This window comes from Panulirus ornatus, chromosome 19 (genome assembly GCF_036320965.1).
Source record: "Panulirus ornatus isolate Po-2019 chromosome 19, ASM3632096v1, whole genome shotgun sequence".
Taxonomy (NCBI): domain Eukaryota; kingdom Metazoa; phylum Arthropoda; class Malacostraca; order Decapoda; family Palinuridae; genus Panulirus; species Panulirus ornatus.
The window spans coordinates 64,520,740-64,526,019 of record NC_092242.1 but is presented as its reverse complement, the minus strand read 5'-3'; positions in this window follow the sequence as shown (position 1 = coordinate 64,526,019).

The window sequence follows — 5,280 nt, the reverse complement described above, 5'->3', positions numbered from 1 at the left end:
ATTAAGCATAACACACACACACACACACACACACACACACACACACACATATATATATATATATATATATATATATATATATATATATATATATATATATATATATATATATATATACACCGATGGATTAGAATATTTCTCACGAAAATATAAATAATCAAACCACGTTCTCAACAAGCCATTCCCACCATCACTCCTCATTCCAGCCATCACCACCTATTCCCACCAACACCACCCATTCCAGCCAATTCAGGGACGCAGAACATGAAAACCGGCAGCCAGGGAAAAACAACAAACGTTAACTGAATTTTGTTTTGAATGCGCGTTTGTTGTGTTGTGTTGTTGTGTTGTGTTGTCTGCTTAACTTACATGGTGATTTTCACGCGTTTTTATGAAATAATTTGGCTATATGAATACGCCTGAAATCATCGGGCGAGATGAAACGCGTCTGAAATAATTCCAGGACATGAAGGCGCCTGAAATAATTCGGTGATATGAGCGTGTCAGGTATAAAATTCAGCGATGTGAATCGAGTAGAGACAATTTGGCGAATGTGCAGGCGCCTGGAATAAATTTGGCGATTATGAAAGAGCCTGAAATAATTTGGCGGTTATGAAGGCGCCTGAAATAATTCAGCGTTTGGTGCCTTCTCTTGACTATTGTTATGTTGGTGATGTGTGGGGTGGGTCGGTCTGCACACAGGCTCTCTCTCTCTCTCTCTCTCTCTCTCTCTCTCTCTCTCTCTGAAAATGTGTGTGTGTGTGTGTGTGTGTGTGTGTGTGTGTGTGTGTGTGTGTGTGTGTGTGTCTAGTTCTAAGACGTAAACCAAGAAGCAAGATACCAGGGGTAAGTGAAAAAAAACGACAACAGAAGGTTAGAAACGGGACACGACAGACGAGAGAGAGAGAGAGAGAGAGAGAGAGAGAGAGAGAGAGAGAGAGAGAGAGAGAGAGAGAGAGTCATACTGATCAGAGAACCACTGACACACACACACACACACACACACACACACATTCATACAAACAGACAACAGACTTGAGGGGCCGCCTGCCTTTTCAGAACACCTCCATATTCCCCCTCCTTCCTCCCTAGTCATCAAGACAATCCTGGGGTCAGGGGAATGTAAGTCAGTCCGACCTCGAAGGATAATGTTCGCTGGAGACTGGATGAGCTGGGGGGGTCGGGTAGGGCATAACGAGGCCGACCGACTGCTGGCTCGAACTTCATCTGGCGAATCCATTTACCAGCGAACAACGCAGCCCGCCCCACACCCCTCTGCAAAGGCCCTGCGCGGTATCATATTTCCCGCTTTTGCCTCCCGTGAACTGCTAAGGAGGTAGGGAAGGGAAGGAGAGAGAGAGAGAGAGAGAGAGAGAGAGAGAGAGAGAGAGAGAGAGAGAGAGAGAGAGAGAGAGAGAGAGAGAGAGAGAACATTATAAGACCTTCTCCCACTTTTGTGTGAGGGAGTTTTAATGCAATCTTGAATGAGGTAAGTGAAGACCCAAAGGTCATTTTTTTTCCTCTCTTTTTTCCTTTTCTTTCTTTTTTTCTTCCCCAGGAAGGTTGTGAGGGCTGTAAAGAGGTACGGGGATTGTGTTTTGTTTCTGAAGATGGAGGAAGAAAGGGATCTTTTATTCCAACACTGAGAGATACTGTTTGAACTACTTACCCTGATTAAACCTTAGTGTTATGGGGCTTTGTGTGAGTGTGTGTGTGTGTGTGTGTGTGTGTGTGTGTGTGTGTGTAATTAAGCCCCCCCCCCTTCCCCAAGCCTTCCCCTGTAACAGCTCTCATTTATCATGGCGGCACCATCATCTTTGTTCCTCTGAACCTTCTCTAGCAGCTCTTTGCGCTTCCGCAGCCTGTTAAAAACATTTCCTCACCCACGCGCTTGACTCTGCACTTCCAATGCATGCAGACACCTGCTCCTCCCCCTAACCTAACCTGGTAAAGTGGGAGATATGAATGACACCGAGTCATCATGAACTGAGCCATGTGGGGCGGGGAATGAACGGAGGAATAATTATAAAAACGAGGGAGGCCATCTCACAGGGAGAGAGAGAGAGAGAGAGAGAGAGAGAGAGAGAGAGAGAGAGAGAGAGAGAGAGAGAGAGAGAGAGAGAGAGAGAGTGTGTGATGAGGGTTTGTTTGCCTCCACAGAGATGGGAGCAGAATGGATGAAAGGACCCTATCCTCCTATCCTCTCTCTCTCTCTCTCTCTCTCTCTCTCTCTCTCTCTCTCTCTCTCTCTCTCTCTCTCTCTCTCAATGTATGTATGTATGTGTCTATTTGAAAAAAAATGAAAGAATGAGAGAATTTCTTTCTTTCGGTCAACAGTTAATAGGGGACACTGGTGCAGGGGGCAGAGCACGTACAATGAGGTGGGAAAGACAGCCTCTGTCAAGCATATAAAACTGACCGACAGATATGAATTGACGGGGAAGAGATAGACAGAGATAGACAGATAACGATTGAACAGACGCTGCTGATAGACGAGGTAAAGGTAGAAGATAAGCTAAGATAAAGCAATAAATACACAGCAGACAGATAAAAGATAACAGATGATAGCCGACAGTGAGGCGGAGAGAGGGGGAAAAAAAAAGATAGACAGACAGACAGACAGACGGACTGGAATACAAGAAGACACTGTACCTGGGTTTTACAAAAGAATCCCCCGGAGTCAGGTAAGAAAAATACTCGTGGGAGATAATGTTCGCCGGGAATTGGATGAGCTGAAAAGGTTCGCTGCAGCTCTTGGTGGAGGGGGAGGAGGAGGAGGAGGAAGAGATGGAGGTAGTAACGAGGCCAGCCGACTGCTGGCTCAAACCCCGTCTGGCGAATCCATTACCAGCGAACAACTACCGAACGCCCACTTACCTTATCGCCCCCCCTCCCCCACACCACACCGTCGGCAAAACAAGCTTTTCACGTATTATGCAGACATGTATCTCCTGCCCTCCGCCAGCCAGCGATCGATTATCAGGGATAGCCAACCTTTCCAACGGTAATTCCGACACAGAGGATTGTATCGGTAGCGAACGGAAGCTATATATATATATATATATATATATATATATATATATATATATATATATATATATATATATATATATATATATATATATGTGTGTGTGTGTGTGTGTGTGTAGAAATCATCCACTAGAACCACCTGTCCCGGGGATCGAACCCCGGCTTCTGTTCTGAGGAATGAGCTAGTTCTCTCTCTCTCTCTCTCTCTCTCTCTCTCTCTCTCTGTACCTCGTGAGCCAAGGCAGTTCCCAGCACTAGGGGGATGTCATTATCTTCTCTCCCCCTTACCCCTCCCCACAACCCCTGCAGTGTCTTAAGGTCCATCGCCTCCTTACTGTCCTCGTGACTTACCTCCGTAACGCCTCTCGCACCTCTGCATATATTTCTGTCTTGTTATTACGATTAGTTACGTCATCCTAACTTTAATATCACTTTCCCTCTTTCTTATTTTCCTATTCCTTCGTTTAATGTGCTTTGTGTACTTCCGTTCCCATTTCTTATTTGTTTTTTCTCTTTATTTCTTTTTCCCCCTCTTGTCTCTTCCTTCTGTTTCCTTCGTATTTGCCTGGCTGTTACTTAGGTTTTCTGCTTCTTACTGCGCCGTCTGTGTCATCTCTTCTGTTTCTCATAATGTCTTCCTCTTGTGTGAGTTTCATTAATCTCTCATTTCATTTCCTTCTTATTTCCAGCTGTCACTCGTATTCCTCATTTCCCCCCCCCCCTGCACTGGCTTAATCTCTCATCGAATTCTTGACTTTTCTCTTATTTCCTCCTCAGTGAAAGAACCTTGGCGTTAGTTATCATTCAAAGTAGATAAAGAAAAAAACTGCCAGAGCAGATGCACAGACGAACATATTTAATACAACACACACACACACACACACACACACACATGTATAAAACGTGTATCAGCGAGTGAACTGTTCTGGCCTAAATCCTCGAGCGAAAGTATTAGAACAAGTCTGGAATACAAATCTTCTATTGAAATTTATCCCTCGGCCAACTAATACAATTTGCAATTCATTTCCAAGGTGTAAATTTCAGGTGGCTCCAGCCTGTAGACTTATTGGAATAAGTCTTGCTGGAGATCTACCAGAAGAAAGACTCGTTTTCATCTTTTTTTGTTTTTGTTTTCTTGAGACCACGACTGTTGGAGGTGGGTGTCGTTCGCGTCTATGTTGGGCGAATGTCCGGGGAGAACAGACCTGAAAGAAGCTGTTCCGAATCCTCTCTCTCTCTCGACGGGTAAACACAGAGTGTTCAGTACAGCTTCGACTCGAACGAAGCCGTACCGAAGTCCTGTGTCTCGATTGGTAACTGCAGTGATGTTCAGGTACAAGTTCGACATGGGTGAAGCTGTACCGGGACCTCTAAAAGGTAGTGACAGGAGGTATATACAGCTTCGACCTAAACGAAGCTGAACCGGGCCTTTTATCACGACAGAGACAGAACTTACGGTACTGCTTCGACCTAAATGAAGCTGTACCGAACCCTCTATCACAACGGATAAAGGCATAAGACTTCGGTAAAGCTTCGAGCGAAACAAAGCCGTACCGAACACTTTATCTCGACGGGTAACGTACCGAGCAACAGGCAGCTCGTTCTCCTTAACTCAGGTGATATCCGCACCTGCTGGCCCTACAACATCCCTCACCTGGGGGCGCCCCAACACGCCCCGTCATTGAACCTTGAGGCTCGAGACGTCAATAGCACCACTAATACGGCCATCAATGTGGCCATCAAACTCCCTGCTCTATTGGGCTACAGATTTCTGGCTCAGGCAATAAATGACCTCCTTCGTCAGGAGGGAAGCAATGGTCTCAAGTAATGGACGATAATGACCAGGTGGACGCGGGAAGTAAAGGGGTCCAGGTGGAAGCCAGAGAGAGAGAGAGAGAGAGAGAGAGAGAGAGAGAGAGAGAGAGAGAGAGAGAGAGAGAGAGAGAGAGAGTTGTTACTTGTTTGTTCTACGTGTGGATTTATGGCTCGGTTCTGTGGCTCCGAGCCCAGCCGGTGTCTGTGGATGGCTGTGTGGTCCAGCCGGTGTCTGTGGATGGCTCTGTGATCCAGCCGGTGTCTGTGCAAGGCTCTGTAACCACCTACAGATAGATATCCAAGAGCGCTCACTCATTGAGTCCTTGATCAAGTAAATTCTTTTTTTTTTTTCCACAGGGAAATGAAATACGATAAGTTCCCAAGTGCACTTTCGTCTTGTATCTCCTCTGATGATGTGATCACTACACAAAAAAG